The sequence below is a fragment of the Anolis carolinensis genome, chromosome 3 (assembly GCF_035594765.1).
Source record: "Anolis carolinensis isolate JA03-04 chromosome 3, rAnoCar3.1.pri, whole genome shotgun sequence".
In the NCBI taxonomy this organism is placed as follows: Eukaryota; Metazoa; Chordata; class Lepidosauria; order Squamata; family Dactyloidae; genus Anolis; species Anolis carolinensis.
Genome location: NC_085843.1, coordinates 146,272,851 through 146,291,617, shown reverse-complemented (window position 1 = coordinate 146,291,617; position 18,767 = coordinate 146,272,851). Strand labels below are relative to the sequence as shown.

Genomic DNA, 18,767 nt, shown 5'->3' with positions numbered 1-18,767 from the left:
TCCATAAGACATGCCTCGACACGGCTTCTTTGAGAAAAAAAATAGTGGGATGGACTGTAGGGACCAAAATGGAAAACATCATACTTGGGGAAGGGGGGAGGGATTACTAAACATTCTTGCTATCACAGCTACAAATTGTGTTGGCGAAAGCCACAGATGTATATGACATAAACAGATGACAAAACTGTTCTATACTATAACATTAATGTTTATAGACCTAACTTTATTGATTATGTTTGCAGCACAAAATTTAACCAGGAAAATAAACCCTTGCTCTATTACAGACTTCTACAGCCCTCTAGTGTTCCAAAATCATACACCCCAACTGAATACATCCTGAAAAGACTGCACTGTTTTCAGTTGCTTTCTTGTCCCAGCCTTTTATCTGAAACAAATATTTCTGACAATGGGAACTAACAAAATGGAAACTTCAGAGGAGGGTCATTTTTATAAAGAAATTATATTTTTTCATTAGCAAGAGCATTAGATATTTTTGAAAGGCTGCTTTTTAAAAAGGGAAATATACATTTATTTATTTAAAAAAAAAGAAGTATCACAATTATTCTTTATACATTCTTTGTTAAGCATCTGCCATCTTTTGAATAAAGAACTATTTTAAGCAAATGTGAATATTTTCCATCCCTGTAAATAGCTTTCTTGGGAGTGGTTAAGATAACTTCTGCACATTCCTATTATTGCAAATGGGATTTTGAGTTGGAAAATACCTTAAGTAATTTCATGTAAAAAGTAAAACTAAATGTTCTATATGCAAGCACATTCCTAAAATTCAAGGAAAATTGTAATTTCATCCATAGACAATCCACCTGTATATATACTATGTATGTGTGTGTATATACGTGTGTGTGTGTGTGTGTATATGTATGTGTGTGTGTGTGTGTATACACACACACACATATATGTGCTGAATGAATCATTTGAAGGAATATCAGAAATATATTAAGCTTTGATGTTTGACAACTTTCTTTGAAATGAGTTACATAAATAATGCAATGTTAAGTGACATTATTTTTACCATAAAATATATATTTTTAAAAACAAATCAATTTCTTCTCCATTTTATTGAAAGAATCCCCAAAGAATTTACATGGCCCAAATACACAACTCTAAAAATAAAGCAAAGCACTATAATTATCTTATGGTCCTACCATTTTCCTTGTTCTTTTCCATTTAATTTTTTGCTAAACTACACATTCAGTAGTTGTGAAAAAACTGGCATCACCAAAATTAAATTTACCAAATGTTATTAAATGTTATATTTTCAATTTAATTTTGAATAGACAAGTCATAAGATCACCCAAGGCTGTCTACTAACATTAACAAAACAAAGTAGATGGGGAAAACAGTTTTACCTTCATGTCGTTTTATTTGCATCTATGCAGAGAGCTCTCCAGAAGTACTCATGAACACAAGGTGAGCTAGGGTACATCTACCCAGGGATGTCAAAAACATTTCCACTTAGGACCACATCAGCCTTATGGTTGCCTTCAAATGGACAGTTGCACTTGCAAGACTGTATAAATGTATGTTACCCAGGCATTGAAAGCCTTATGGGCCAAATTTGGTCCACAGGCCTTGAATCTGATGCATGTAACCTACATTGTAGAATTAAAACTATTTGATGTTACTATAACTGTCAGGCCTACAAGCTATGAAACCATGATAGTTGTGGTTTGAAGCTCTTTGGCAGAGAAGGCTAAAGACTTTACAAAACTACAACTCCCATGATTCCACAGCATTGAATCACTGCAGTCAAAGTGGTGTCAAACTGTATTAATTCTACAGTGTACATGTATCCCTAGTTTACATTAAAACATTGTTTCTCGCCATTTTAGATAGCATATAAAGCATCTTATATTTGAATGTTTTCCATAAAATGCATATGAAATGAGAAGAAATTTAGGCAGGAATGGTTCTACAGATACATACATGAATATATACTGTACACACTTACAAGGAGACACACAGTCTCATATCTGCAATCAAAAATGCTACAGTCCAGAAACATATTTAGCATCTAATCTTTCAAAACTATTTATTACATGTATACATTCAAATAACCTTTAACAATTTTAAGTGTCAACGGCCCTATAAATGTTGGGTTGAAGATATGTGTGTTTGTGTGTCTGTGTGTGTATGGTTTAATAAAATAAACATAGAAATAATTTCTATTGTTTCTGAAAACTGGGAGAACAACAAAGATATCAAGAATGCTAAATGATCAGATAAAAATATAATCTCTTCTCTTTATAAAGTTAATTTGCTTTGACATTTCAAAAATATTGCAGCATTATTATTCCTCCTGAGATTATTCATGATGACTTGCAACCTCATCAGAATGAGTGAAATCAGCATCCTGGGATACTTTCATCCCATCTGGAGGATGGAGGATGATGCTGGACATGTGACCTCCGGCACAGATCCTGCCCCAAACTGGGGTGAAAGTGTTGCTGGATGCTTTCATTCCAACATGGGAGCCTTCCTGTGTCCATTGGAGCCAGCATGGGACCTCCCTTTGAGGACAACACTTTCCCCATGTGCAGGAGCAGCCATAGTTTTTCTCAGTATGTAAGTAAACCTAAGGCCACGCGCCCCCTCCCCGAAATTACGCCCCCCCCACCCCAAACTTACCGGTGGCGGTGACGACCATTGGGTCACTTGCCACGGAACAAGGAAGTATTTTGTATTCTCACGAGATCTCACGAGAATACAAAATACTTCCTTGTTCCACGGCGAGCAACCCAATGGTCACCGCAGCTGCCGCCCACCGCCGCCGCTGCCGCTTTGAGTGCACCCAGGAAGGGCTGCGCTTGAAGCAACAGCTTCATGGGCCTCAATGAAGAACCAGGCCTGCCCATGTGATGGGGAAAGTGTCGCAAGTATACATGGGGCGACAGATTCGCCCCTCTGCTCCCTCTTTCCTCACCAGAATCCAGGCAAAGCAGATAAGGTCTGATAAGGTCTGATAAGGTCTGATAAGCCATCTCATTAACTGACACAGGCTCTGAAATAAACCAAAAATGAAATCAAAATTGAAAGATTATTCATAAGAACAATTTTTGACTTATACACAATATGCCGATGTTGGCAAAGTGATGAGAGGATGGTGGAGTAATGTGCTGTTTGCTATTTAGCTCCAACAAGATATAGAATACGTTAGAGTAAATGTAGACATTTCCCTTCCAGAATCTCTGGCCTGCCATAGAGCTGTGATTTGCAGTATTAGAATAAGATCGAAGGCTCACTATGTGTACTTGTATACATTACCACTTAGTGCAGCTGTTGACATAGTGCTGTGCAGTTTGTCTGCTGAAGCACAACAGTTTATTTTGCACTTGAAATTTCTGATAACTCTTCCCTGGAGATCTCTACAGGGAGCTAAGAGTAAGCCAGCTGTTATATTTACTAGTGAGGAGGTGCATTCTGCTATTTCTGACCAATTCTGTTAACACTGGTAAGGTTTTTAAAAAATGCACACACAACTAGGCAAGGATGGCAACACAAGCATGTTGACATACAAAAAGCAAAGTACTAGGCCAACTTTGTACACTACCAGGAAATTTTGGCATAGTATCTATTGTCTGTTGAAGCAGTCAGACACAGACTTCTCTTTGTTTTCTTCTTTCAACACTTTCTTTTTCTTTCCCACCTAGCCATGGCAAAACCCAGTATTTACAGTCTTGTTATATATATATATATATATATATATATATATATATATATATATTCTTTATGGAAGAAGACAACCTTTAGGACAACCTTGTTGAATCATTTAGTACTTTGTGTAAGGGTTGGACCACTCCTTTGGCCCAAATCCACTGATGAACATTTCATCCAACACTTTTGTTTTCGATTAATGTTTCTAGATAATAAGGCAGAATAAAAATGGCAATTGAATTCTCCAATTTCAGACAAAGCAGGGAGGGAAGCCGAAATTGGCCCATTAAGTATTTCAGTTTATGGCTTAGATTTTGTAAAAGGTTATCTAAATCTTACACCGCAAGCCAAATGTGCTATGTTAAGCATAAGTCAGAACAACACTAGCTGTTTATGGATATTATTAATTTCCTTTATGGGACCCAAGGGCATGCTAGTCACTTGGCAAACAGCACCAAAGAAAATTTCTCAGACCCTGGGAGATTCTATCCTAATTCTTAGGATAAGACATAATGTCTGGGACTGATTAACAGAGTAACAATTTTGGGAGAGCGGTAGGAGGTTTAAAATCTGCATTTCCCAAATTCTGTGCATTCATGGCAAGAATCCCAAAGTTTTATCAGACAATACCAATATCTATGTCACTCTGGTGTGTGTCTCTTTGGGAGGTGATAGATCACTTTTAGGCCTCATCTACACAGCCCTAAAAAGTGCGCTGAAAAATGGATTAGCCTGGGGCTTTCAAACGACTCTCAGGCTAATACACAGGTTTACTCCAAGGTTAAAAAATACCTGGGAAGGCATGGATTGGTGTGTGTAAGGACTGGCTCTTGAGATCGCCATCTACCATTTTCAGGCTCTAATAGCCTGGGGAAAGGATATGGGAGTGCATATCTTTTCAGTTCTGGCATAATTTTGACACCAAGGGCCTTGAAGGATTTTGTTGCCACCATCTCATATTGGCCTGGGACGATATCTAGCCACCACCCCACCAAAATGGCAGGGTTTCAGGCTACTGTTTAACCTCCAATTTGAGAGAAACCAGCATTTTGAATGCTAGTGTCTCTCAGGTTTTATGCCTGTTTGGAAGTGGCCTTCAGCTCCATATACACTGCCATATAATGCAGTTTCAGAATGCAGATTAATTGCATTGATCTGGACTATATGACAGTGTAGACTCATATAATCCAGTCCAATGCAATTCAATCTGTATTATATGAGTCTACACTAATAGAATCCATCAGTGTTTGCTTTTGAGACAGAAAAGGGTGGGATTCAGAAACTATCAGGAAACTTCATGTCAGTGCTTTGCTATCCTTAATAATGGCATATAGCTGCAAATTAAGGCTTCTCTAGGCACATCTCTGGGGTGTAGACACCATGTTTTTGTTTGTTCATTTGTTTGTAAATTGAGCCTGTATTAACTATTTAATGCCTGTTTTCTTCACCTCATATCTGCAATTTCCATGTTGTAAGCCAGAGTCCTGCAATATAGCAGTCATTTAACCTGGCTAGGTTTTTAGTATTGTATTTTTTTTCCTCATCACCTAACATATGTACCACCTAGACTAGTGATAATTGCTGTAGAAATTAATAGTTTGCCACTCTTGAGAAATTTTAGTGAACCTAATAGAGAAGCTAATCTCTATTAACATTAGCAGAGATTCAAATAGGAATGCAATCCTTCACTAAATTAATTGTCCAAGGTATTAGCAAGTGATGTTTACCAGTTTTCATCCTATTTCAGTAAGCACTTTATTCCTAAATCAGAATTTCTTCTGAGAAAAATTTCCAGATTGCACGTTTTCATAAGAAATTGTAGTTTCAGCATTGAAAATAGTATTTTCTCTCTAGGAAACAATAGGTTCTTTGCAGAAATTATTTCTCCACAATAGAGGTCATTTTATGTGTAAATTGTACACAAAGAACGTCCCTAACTATAACAACTCTCATCAATCCAGTTTCTTTCCATTGGTGTCTGTCATACAATATTTTATTCACATTGTGCAGAAAATTATATAGTGCACTCTTTTCAAACACTAGTATTTTTGCAGGACCACAATTTTCACAAATGGGTCTTAAAGTGAGAAAGGTCATTTAAAAGTAAGGCCAGTCCCACACGCAATAACCTAGACCATCCATAACCAAGAAGCTCCAATCCATGGACAGCCCAGTTCACCAACAAAAGCTGACAAAAGCTATCTTTGACACATATAATTACTATCACTATGTTGACATAGTGCAGTCATGCCGGCCACATGACCTTGGAGGTGTCTATGGACAACATCAGCTCTTCGGCTTAGACATGGAGATGAGCACCAACCCCCAGAGTCATGACTGGACTTAACGTCAGGGGAAATCTTTACCTTTACCTTTTACTATGTTGACATTCACTGTCATAACCCAGGTTTTGACATGAGATCAATAGAATAACTGCAGATGTTGTTGGCATATTTAAACTAACAGAATGCTAGGGAAGGTGATTTTGATCCATCATTTGATAAATACAGTATCTCATTAATTACTGACCATTGTGTCCCATTCGTCGTGTGTGCCTAGTCCTAGTCCATATGTATGGTTCACGTTACTTAGCCCAGCCACCCCTGGTATATTTGCAATCACAAACAAAGTATGCCAATTTAAATATATCACCTGGTAGATGTGAAGCTCCACAGGCAAGGTTTGATTTGTATATGAGGCACTGCATTTTATATATAACTAAATGATTAAAAATCCCAAATTTATGTATACAATTTCTCTTGATCCATAATTTTTCTGACTTTGCAAATTTTACACATTGAGATTAAAATGATGATGTACTCTTCTGCTCTACAAATTAGAAAGAGGAAGACCCTCTAAAATATGTCTCATTAAATTAGTACCAGTAATAAATGCCATACACTGTATGCTACATTTTAGAGGAAGGAACTGGCAAAACCATATCTGAGTATTCGTTGCTTAAGAAAACCCTATGAAACTCATGGGATCAACATAAGTCAATAAGAGACTTATAGGCAGACACACACACACACACACACACAGTAGGTTAAACATGCATTGCATATTTTAAGAGACTGGAGTTCATGAGATAAATACCATATTTACTTGAATGTAATGAATAACTTTTTTGGCTGAATTTCTCAGCCAAAAGTGAAGTGTGCATTACAGTTGATGGTACATTAGAATCGTGCACCTAAACTTGCCTGTGCCCCTCCATCAGGCTAAAGCTTTCATTCTCAGATGAGAGGCACCCCACCACCAAGCTGAGACTGGCAAACTTTGTTTTTGTAATAAACACCTCAAAATTAAGGTGCAAGATACAATCAATGATGCACTAGACTCGGGCAAATACAGGTAATTTATCTCATTTAACTCCCTGAGAGTATCAAATCTAATTAATGTAATAAATACAGGGGAAAACAAACATTGTATTGGTATGAACATATGTTTAACTTTATTCTACAGATATCTTCATTGTTTGTATATGTGATAAATGCTTCAGATGTAGAAAGGGCAACTTTACTATGATTAGGTTGATGTTCCAGAACACATGTAAACCTGTGTGTGCAGACTTCTCCAAGCAGAATTTCCTACTATAAAAGTGTCCAAATACATCACAGTCCAGCATCCTCTACAAATATGGAAACCTCATCATATGAATAGCATATGAATGGAATTAAAGGGCCTATCATAATTTCTCATTAGTTGTAGGCTGGACAATTTGGAAACACATGAGTCTGTCTCAGCTGAAACAATAAACTGATTAACATTACAATAGCTGAATAAGTAAAAGTGAACCAAACAGTGTCAAACCAATTAGAAGGAGGAGGAGGCTTAAGACCATCTTATATGAGCATGACATAGTTGTTGTGTACAAAGACATGTATTTGAACAATTGTTCACTGTGTTTACAGAATGACATCAATAAGACATAAAATATTTATTGTTTAGTGGCTGATAGAAACCATGGACCATAAATGAATAAGAATATTGTACTTTAGATGAAGTAATCAAAGATTTCCTGGCCCAGTGTTGTGTTTGTTTGCTTGAGGGTGTCTAGTTATAAGGGTTTTGTTTAAAACCAGATAAGCAGAAAATATCTAGAAGGTATGTGGCAGTTGACAATAAACCAATGTCTCATTTAAAAAATCATACATATACAACCTCTTACAAAACACTTTAAGAAATCATCTTCCAATTGATAAGAGAAAACATTATGTGTAACAAATAAATGTAGATGACTTTAGGTATTAGGAATTTCATTATTTTTCCCTTTTCATTTATATAAACTGCAAGACCTGATGGAGCTGTCTTATCTTAAATGTTAAGACTTAACAGTAAACTAATTCCACTGAACTCTGTGTTTGGGTATAGATTAAGCTCATCTTGCTTAGGTACAAACAAAATCAGTGTTAATTAAACTAGTTGTCATTTATTCAATTGATTCAACTGATCAAAGGACTAAAGTTATAATTCTGTATCCACTTCAATTGAATTCAATTGATCTAACATATGAATGTAAGTTCCCAAGTTACAAACATCTGACTTATGAACAACTTGTAAATAAAGACAGGGTGGCACTCCCTTACCCTTTCTCCCCAGCCAAGGATCTTGGAAAAGGGTGAGGGAAACTAGCAACAGGCTCCTTTGCCCCTTGTCTTAAGCCGTGGCTGAGGAGACTTGGCTGTGGAAGAAGGGCAAAGGAGCTTGTGGCCAGACTCCCTCTCCCTTCTTCCACAACCAAGGTTGTTTCCAGCCTCCCTCACATTCACCAGGAGACTTGGCTAAAGAAGAATGGTCAAGGATTTTGTTTTCAGTCCCTGGAAAGTAGTGGTGTTCTCGTGCCCCTCACTCACAGCTGCAAGTGAAGAGAGCACCACCATCAAGAAGCTCCCCTTTGCCTTCCAGGCCATGGTTGGAGGCATAGGAGCTGTCTGTGCCCCAGTTCAGAAGTTTTCATCTCACTTTCTGTTCCTCTGAAAATTGGATTTTGAATATTTTGTGTTTTTGTGGAAACAACAACAGAAAAACAAATGTTAAAAGTGTGTTGACCCTTTCCTATGCTATTCAAAATTAATGGCTCAAGTTACACTTAAATAATGAAACTGTTCCAACTTATATACAGATTCAACTTAAGAACAAACCTACAGAACCTATCTTGTATGTAACCTGGGGACTGCCTATATACATAGACTGTGGTTTTTGATTCAAATTATTATAAATGTTATTTTTAGCACAGGCACATAATAAGATACTATAGATCCTTCCAATCAATTTGACTAGCAGCCCTTCTCTAGTCTTACATAGTCTTGAATGATCCTGAAATTTTTATACAATCTAAGATCATCTTAACTGGATGTCCCTTGGATTAAAACCTAGGGTTGGATATATGCAAAACATGAGTTTTAGTACTGAATTTTTTGGAATAGTAAGGTCCCTTAATTGAGTAAATTTGGTTTTGTTTTAATATACTGATATGTCTAGGTGAGGGAGACCTTCATTAATGTTGATGAGATACTGGTTTATAGTTTTCACTGCAATTTAAGCACACCTTTCATGCAGCTAAAACAGCTGGGTGCATTAGATAATATCCACACATTGGTTTAAATACTGAACTTTACCGGTTCACAGAAATACCAGCAATAGAAACATATGCATAGATTTTTCTGCTTCATTTTCTAATGTATTTTATTTTTTATTCAAAAATGATTTGCCAATAGTTTTTCTAGTCTATTTTAAGTGAGTTAAGCTCTGAGATTTCTACTATTTCACTTGGCAGGCTATTTCACATTTTATTAAATCTTGCTATTAGAAAGCTTGTTTTTATAAGACAAGAGAGTCTGTCTTTGGTTAATATCATCCTATAGGCAAAGATATTCACCTTGAACTATGCTCATTCCTCTTGTTGGACTGTCTACACCAGGCATGCCTAAAGTCTGGCCTGGGGGCCAATAGTGCCCCCTGTTGAAATTTCTATTGGCCCTCTTTCTCCAGGCCACCCACCCTTGCTTCTTTCCTTGCTTCCTTCCTCCCTCCCTCCCTTTTTGGATTTTCTTCCTCCTTCCTTTTCTTGAGCACAATCAAAGCCCTCCCAACAGATGGCCATGCTACCTCTACTGAAAAGCCTCCAGAGAAGAAGACTACCAGACTTGAAGGCACACAACAACAACTATCCTAATTAACTTGACTCTTTCATCAGCCAAAAGCAGGCCCACAGTTCCCATTGAAAGACTGGTACATTCATGTTGGTTAAAATTGTTCTTCATTTTTATATAGTATTGATCTTTCCTGTTGCTATTTTTTTGCACTACAAATAAGACATATGCTGTGTGTATAAGAATGTGTTTATGTTTTTTTTTCTCAACTACAGCAAGACCCCCAACAGACTGAGGGACCATGAACTGGCCCTCGGCTTAAAAGATTTGGACACCCCTGGTCTACATTGTCTATTGGGGCGAGGCTGTTGATATAATCCATCAGTTGGATGGATTACTTACTACTTCAACAATTAAAATATTAAAACGGAACTAGATACTTATGGATTGCTAGTGGCACTTGGACAATTTATTCATACTTCATATACACATGGCTTACACAATCTTTAACAAGCATTCTTCTTCTGACATCACATATACTGTAGTTCAAATGAGTGAAGGAACAAGTCTTTTCATTCTTATTTCCACTACTATCTTGATGCTGAGGACAACATTCTGAAAACCAACCTACAAACAAAACAATATACCATGTATGGTTCAGACATGGGAAATTGGTCTCAAAGTAATCTTCAAGGTAGAGAAGATGATAAAATTGGTATCAAAGATGTAGGAATAAACATATTTTGGTTACCCAAAATATACAGAACTTGGTTTCCAAACAAGAGCTAATGACTCATAGAGAATACTGACAATCATCAGGGAAAAATAGCTAAACCTTGAAGTGTACATATTGAACTTTACTTTCATACATTTAATAAATAAGAACATCTTGACTTTTCAAAGTTAGCTTGTTGTTCCTCTCTTCAGTATTTTGCATTATCAGTCATTTTCCAAATTTTAAGAGTTGAACCTCTGAGTATATAATAGTATCATGATCATAAAAAAATATTTCTGCTTCACAGTTACAGCCTCAGAGAGTAACAAAAGCATGGGGGAATGGCCACACCCACAATTGTTCTACCAGAATCAATGCCAAGCACTCATAATTGCTACAAAATGCTACTGTATCTTTCTTTCTGAAAAATAGCTCTTTGATACAGCTTGACTGTGTGATGAGGAATGTTCTTTGAAATCCCATTACCATATCAGGGCCTGGCACCTGCATTGCAGGTGCTCATCAAAGTACTCTTTCAAAGGGGTGAAAGAATCACCATTTGCAATGCCATAATTAGGCTGTGTAGAAGGACCTTTAAAAAATTCACTGTGGTCTGCTCTCCACATCTGACACCACTCTTTTGGCAGATTGTTAACATAATGAGAGAGCACCAAGCAAGACATCCAATAAAAGATCTGTGTGTCCTTTCTTTGCTGTTGTAAACACTTTCCCATTTTGAAGCCAAGGATATGCTGTGGACCTAGTTTGGAAACAACTAGAATAAAGGCAAGCATGTTCTTATTTTCTTTCTCTAACTAAAAGTCTAAAGCTTTGGGGACCCAAACTTCGCATCCCTCTAGATCAGGGATTCTTAAAAAAAATTGTTCCATGGACCCCTTTGCCAGTCAGATGAACACTGTGGAGCCCTTCTTAGAATGTAGCAGCATAAATGTCTTTAAATTAATTTTTAGTTCATACATGGCTGGATTGCAATCAGGTGTAATCTAGCATTGGAACTAACAAGTACTGTAATTTCAATGTCTGGATGTGTGATATGTCTGTAATGTAATATGAAATGACTACTACTGTAGTTTGTTGTATACATTCATAAGTGAATGACATTATATCATAAGTGAGTGACATACATTATAGGCCCGGGCTGTGGTGCAAGCTGGTGAGCAGCCAGCTGCAGCCAGCTGAGACCAATCACGCTGACCAAGAGGTCATGAGTTCGAGGCCAGCTCGGAGCCTGCGTTTGTCTTTGTCTTTGTTCTATGTCAAGGCATTGAATGTTTGCCTTATATGTGTAATGTGATCCACCCTGAGTCCCCTTCAGGGTGAGAAGGGTGGAATATAAATACTGTAAATAAATAAATAAATAAATAAATATCTTTAGAGATCATAGAAAATAGGATAATTTGATTTTTTTTCAATTCAAGCTCAAGGACTCCCTGAAATCTTTCCACACACACCCAAAGAATATGTAGACCTTGATCAAGAACCCCTGCTCTTGATAAACTCTTGTCACTGTTTCATGGATCCACAAAATCACAACAAGCATGACTGAAGGCACTCCACATAAAGTATCTCATGCTACATATAATTGTGTAATGTATCTATGAACACACCTGTGTTTGGGGAAAATGTATTCATTTCAATACTGCATGAACAAAAAGACTTCCAGGTAGATTGTGCCTATTATATGCTAGCTGCCAGGCACAAAATTCAATTGGTGATGAGGAAAGAATACAAACAAATATGTTTGAAGAGTGTGTGCTTGGGTGTGTGCCGTTATACCTACAGCCACTGCTCTCAGGGTGACAAGATCAAATTAGATTGAAGCTTAAGGCATGATATCCATCAAGTGGAATGAATATAGGCTTTTACTTTCACATGGAAAGATATGCCTGGCAGCTAAACCAATAATAGCAAAATACTGCACTGTATATATACATAGGCACTGTGCAATCCTTATCAGGTCAAAGCTACAGGACAAACTACAGAATTACTTTTTCAGGCTATAAAATGGCAAAAAACAAACACATCCTAATGTTTATATATTAATCCCTATTCTACAACTTGTGATATGATGATATAATACAAGCTTTTTAACCTCTCTCTCTCTCTCTCTCTCTCACTGTGTGTGTGTGTGTGTGTGTGTGTGTGTGTGTGTGTGTGTATATCAGAAACAAACAAATAGAGAGTAAAACCTAGGTCACGAGTCAGTATTAGTAATCCTTGTCACCAACATTGCTCAATCTGGTTTTAAGTCCTCAATGCATATATGACAAATCAAACACATAATTGCTCCTTACTTTCCCTGGGCTCTATGTCTTGGTTTTGTAATGCTATTTATATTTAATTTTGGGATAAGGCTAAAGGTTACTGAAAAGTTGTCCTGAAAAAAATGTGACTGAAAAAGTTATTCCTTGGTTCTGAGAAGTCTATGAGGTTTTTCAAGCTCGGTTGTTTTATACATTTCATTTGTAAATGCCTGAGGTGGCTTATCTGAAGTGTATGTGTGTAAATATATATATGTGTGTGTGTGTGTGTATACTCTCTCAAGAAGAATATTGATCTAAAAAATAAAATATTCGGAAATGGGGCAAATATTTTTTACAAAAATAAGGGCCAGAATTGTTAATTACATTAAAGGTAATGTAGTGCACATCAACACTGACCATTCAAGACATTTTCAAACCAGTATTGAAGAAAATGGTTTTGCTGGGCAGATGATTACATAGGAAATCCTGGAACCAGTATGAGGCCCGGATAATGAATACATAGACCACAGAGCACTGATGTGTATTAAGGGATATCTTTGTGCACTTTTGTGGGAGTTTGTTGCCCGGCGCCACAGTTTAAAGCTAGCTCCAAACTATATAAAATGGTCAGTGTAGATGGGGACCTTAGTTAAATATATTCAATTATGTCAACTTCTTTGAAAAAAACTTGATGGAAACATTTTTCATCTGTTTTCCAATCACATGCAGAGCACATCTCTTTTTGCTCATGCAGCTGATGCTGTGTAAAGTAGGATGGGGAGATGAAGTAACAACCATGACAATGGTTCATTATAATCCTAACTTCTGAGCTATTCTTTTTATTTCACATGGGAGTAAGAGATTCATTCTGGCAGCAATGTTTATGTGTTATAATTTATCTGGTCAATATTAATAGGATAATCCAGGGTGAATGACATTTCAGATGTGTTTGCGGGGTAGTCTGGGGTTCAGGTCAGGAGAGGTTACTTAGTTAAGTAACTGAGCAGTTGATGAAGGATTTTGGTCCCTTTATTTAAACAAACCATTTTAATAAAAGTTTAGCTAACATGAACTTTAGCTAACATGAACTCTACAATGAGAACTCTAGAATTCTAAAGAGAGAGAAAAGGTATGGGATTTTTTTCACTTCAGATTCTATCTACGGTAAATTTGAAGCAAATATATAGAATCTTCCTTGAGTAAAACATGTAAAGAGTGTAAAAGGAAACCCACAGAATTGTCATAAAATTGTGGCATTTTCCAGTAAATGAGGCCTACAATTTCCAAAAGTAAAATTAGTTCCTATTTCTAGATGAAAGGCCACTACTTAAATGACATATGCTGAATTCTATAATATTGTCACAGCTCAGCATTACCACCTCTTTGATTTCAATGTTAACTACATAAGGAACAGGGAAGCCTTGTCGTTATTCTTGTTCTCTGAAGAAGGATAAGAAGAAAGAAATCATGTTTGACCTTGTACCCATTTTTGTAACAATCCACAAGACAACATGAGAAGGATGCTCTGTTGTCAAGTACAAAGTTATGCTCTCAGCACAAACAGATAAGTGTTATCCATCTGCAGAGATAAATGTCTATCTCTTGCTGTTCATTCTGTAAAGAGGTAATAGACAGCACCAGCACATCCTTCTGGGTCCTCTGGTTTATTATTCTGTTTTCTCCCTCTGTTAAAGCAAACATGTAAAAAATATGATTGACATTCAGGTCCATATTAAGCTTTATTCTAAGCACAATTCCGGGTGGATGACTGTATAAAAGGAAAAATTACAATGGAAATGCACATCTTTGCAGCAATTTTTTACTTTTATATTTGACACAGGTATTTAGGTTCAGTTCTCTCATTGTTAAACAGCTGCTGTTCTCCAAAAATAAGTATACAAACTGGAGAAAACATAAGACTAATCGCACAAAAAATGGTCTCAAGATTCACTACCATTTTTCCAAACAATACAATTTGGAATAAGGTGAAAAACAGGCAATGTATGCAAGCATTTTTTCAGAAAGTGGACACAACATTGTATTTCTGATTTTCAGAAAAGAACCTTGCTTGCTTGCTTGCTTGCTTGCTTGCTTGCTTGCTTCATTCCTTCCTTGCTTCACTCCTTCTCAACCATCTCCTCTTCCTTCCTCTTTTCTTCCTAGGACATTATCTCCACCCCATTTCAAAATAGTTCTAAGACATTGAGGCTTAATGACCTCACAAAGAAGGAGCCCACATACTTGACCTTTCCATGATCTTTCCATGATCAGTCTCCCTTCTCCTTGAAGTACTGACAAATTGCCTTGCAGCCACCCTCCCATTTCTAAGATCTGGCCAGTTCTGTGAGACAATTGGTACCACATCAGGGAAGCAAATAGGGAAGGAGGGCATTAGCTTCAGTTTAACATCTGTGCAAGCTCAATCACTAAAGTTGTTCTATTTAAAAGTACATGTTGATTGGTAAGCATCAAAACTAAACAGATGTGTCTTTCCCCCTCTTGTTTTGGTAATACTGACATTCATAAAGTATACACAGAAAAAGGTAAATCTGCACTAAATGTATCATGCAGTTTTTCTGTTTGGAGCAGGTGTGAATGCCACCTACTCACAGAAACTTGGTGCTGTGTTAATGAAATTCAGAGATGACACTCAAATTAGATGGTGATAAAAAAGCAGCAAGGGGTGCAGTCACTCTAGAAATATGAACAAGACAACATAATGAGATTTTGGGAGTTTGTTTTGTTTTTTAATGTACCTTGCTACATCTTTTGGGAAAATAATCCAGAAGACAAGACAGTGAGATCAATCACTGTTTGTCAAAATAATGCTCAATAACATAAATAAAATTATATCTTGTTTTGAAGTGCTGCTCAGAGAACACAGAATTTGAGTGGATTATCCTTTTAACAGTGGCTAATGAACAAATCCATATCTCTCCAAGTCCAACACTCTTTCTATATAGGCTTCCACAAGATAAAAGATCCTAGCATCCTCTGTCTAGGAGATTAGTTTGATTGAACAATCTACTGTATCTCTGATCAGTGCTTTAATCATTCAGACTTCTAGTTATATGGATCAAGTTTTTAATTATATGTATTATTGGTTCTTTGAGATGTCCTTAATTGCAAGTGTTGAACAATAGATATAACAAGGTCATACAACATAAATGGTTTATTTTAACTATTCACTAATTTAATATTTTATCCCTGAGAAATATAAAGAAAGCATGGGAGCTTCAGTGACTTACAGTAAAAGCACTGCCTCATGTCAGCTCCAAGGAAAGTGGCCTTTGCCATCCCACCTCTTTAGATCACAGTGACCTAAAGAGGCAGTTCCATAGCCATCCCTTTACCAAATATTCAGTGTAGATTGAGCCTTAAAATGTTTCTGGCTGCATCAAAATGCATCATTATTTGGCAGTGTAGATCCAGCCTCAGAAGTGCATAGGTGAAATCTTAAGCAATCACCCACACAGGCTTGCTAAAGTAACAACAATGACAGTCTTCACCAGCCTAAAGAAGAATAGAGATCATGGTGCCAGTCTAACACCTCTAGAAAGAAGCTTCAAGAGCTTGGAAACAGCCATTGAAGAAGCATGTCTCATGCAATACTGCCACATTAACAGTTGTGCAGAAGAGAGAATTTCAGAGCCAAAACATGCATGACAGATGGCACCTGCTAAATCCTTGCTTCAATACAAATATTAAAAGTACTGCAATGGCCTGCAGTTGAAATTGTTATAGAGAAATTATACCCCCAAATTATGAATTATATCAAGTTATATGAATCTTTAGAGCCCCAGTGGTGAAGTGCATTAAAGCACTGAGCTGGAGACCGAAAGGTCCCAGGTTCAAACCCCGGGAGCGGCCGCTGTTAGCTCCAGCTCCTGCCAACCTAGCACTTCGAAAACATGTCACTGTTAGTAGATCAATAGGTACCACTCCGGCGGAAAGGTAACAGCGTTCCATGCAGTCATGCCAGCCACATGACCTTGGAGATGTCTACGGATAACGCCAGCTCTTCGGCTTAGAAATGGAGATGAGCACCAACCCCCAAAGTCAGACATGACTGGACTTAACATCAGGGGAAACCTTTACCTTTTATATGAATTTTTATGAACTGGCAAAGTCACTGCCTTGTGATGTCCACTGAACTGTTTCTTCTGCTTCACCTATTTATTTATCAAAACCTATCACGGGAAGCAGTTTGAACTACATACTAAAGGGAATTTGCACAATCTCTTTACTAAACATACTGCCTCAAGGAAATTCAGCTAAGAAGGAAATATTTAAGTACCCCAATCTCCCTGATATGATCAAGGACGAGCTAAGTCCATTCATAAGTTTTCCAATTTCAGGAACATCTAGAGTCTGTATCGATTCCCAGAACTCATTCATAAAGTGCCTCCCCCATTCTTTCCAATATTGCAGCCTGGAATGTATGCATATCTGCACCTAGATGTTGTGAACCCAATTTACATAATCCCATCACAATGAGACAGGGGGCGAGAGGAAGAGGCACTCCAGGTACACTCAATATGTTCCCCACTCCCATACATGAGACCCCCACTAATACTCCTGATTGAGACTTCTTACCGTTGATGAATCCACTGACATTTTTCTTGCTTTCATTGAGAAGTTTTTCAGGCTTTCACTTATATCCGCTGATGAGAATCAGCACATAGGTCTTGAAAGAGGTTTCACCAATTGTACTATTTATCACTCATATTTTCTCATTGTCTTTACCAGTCCCACTCCTTCATATATATCAAAGCTGAATTGTTAAGTAAATCAAACATTCATTTACATGTTACCTCATCACATTCCTGGGGTCCATGCCCCTCTCGGGAGTGGAACAATTAATGGACTAAGACTGGTCATGAGGTTTTTTTTAATTAAGTTTTCTAGAAATGGTAAAGTGGGACCAAAGGGCATTTGTGTAGGATGGGAATTGGTATCATGTGATCTTTTGGTTGGGGCTGGTCTTAGGGTCTTTTGCCCTTACCAGAGACCAAAGTGCCCTGGGGGCTTACATTCTCTGACAAGCATTCCAGTTTATTAGCTGGACCTAGGAACATTCTTGGCTTTCAGTGATTCTTCTTGAGGGCTATGGTGTTTTCACCCAGGTTAGGCCAGGGACTCTCTGGGGAAACCGACCAGTCCAGATGTTAAAACACCAAATTGTCCCCTATTTAGATTTATTTATCACCAAGAAACAAACAGTTTCCAGTTAATAAAGTTGCCCTTAGTATACTCCATCTCTGTTATCTGATCATTATTTCTTGAGTTAGCCATCAATTACTGAAATAAAAGATTGAATGGTATTTGTATGAGTTCTGTAGGCCTTTAAGATTTATTCCCTTTATTAAAGGGAACGATGTTAGCTGACAATTTGTGGGAAATAACTATAATCAATTAACACAATGAGAAAAAATACTTCCAAATAATGTGCTTTTTAGTGTATCCAAATTAATAGAACTATATCTAGTAGGCTTGTGCAATTTGTTTGTATGTTTGTTAAATTTGGATCTAATTAGGATTTAAAGGCATTTTGAAGCAAGTTCCAACCTACCTACTCACTGCCTTCCCAATATTAAGAATTTAAATCAAAAAGAGCCTTCTATTCTTAAGTCTATGATGTCTTCAGATGTAGCTTTGACCAAGCCCCACTGACAGGTGAAGCCAAACTTGTTGGCATGCCTCTCAGCCAATCAGTGCTGATGGAGGAGGGAGGGAGAGGCGGAGGCATCGTTCTTCTAGTCTTTTTTTTTTTTTTTAAAAATGTTGTTTTAGAAAAACTGAAAATTCCTAAAAAATCAATGGATGGGTGAAACACTATGAAACTTGATAGGCAAAGAGTGATAAGTATGTTCTACCATTGTAGCAAGTTTCACCCCACATAGCTTTAAAAATGAGGGAGAAAGGAGCCTCTGAATTTTCCCCATTTATAGTAATTTAATGGAAAGTGAAGAGACGCTGCATGCCTGCACTGAACTACATTTCTAAGAATGCAATGTA

The 18,767-nt window shown here is 37.2% G+C and overlaps 1 protein-coding gene across 8 annotated transcripts in view; it reads right to left on the bottom strand.

Annotated features, from left to right (window-relative positions):
- The window catches only part of pcdh9 (protocadherin 9), a 984,999-nt gene that overhangs the window by 392,749 nt on the left and 573,483 nt on the right, over window positions 1-18,767 (bottom strand). The window lies entirely within an intron of this gene.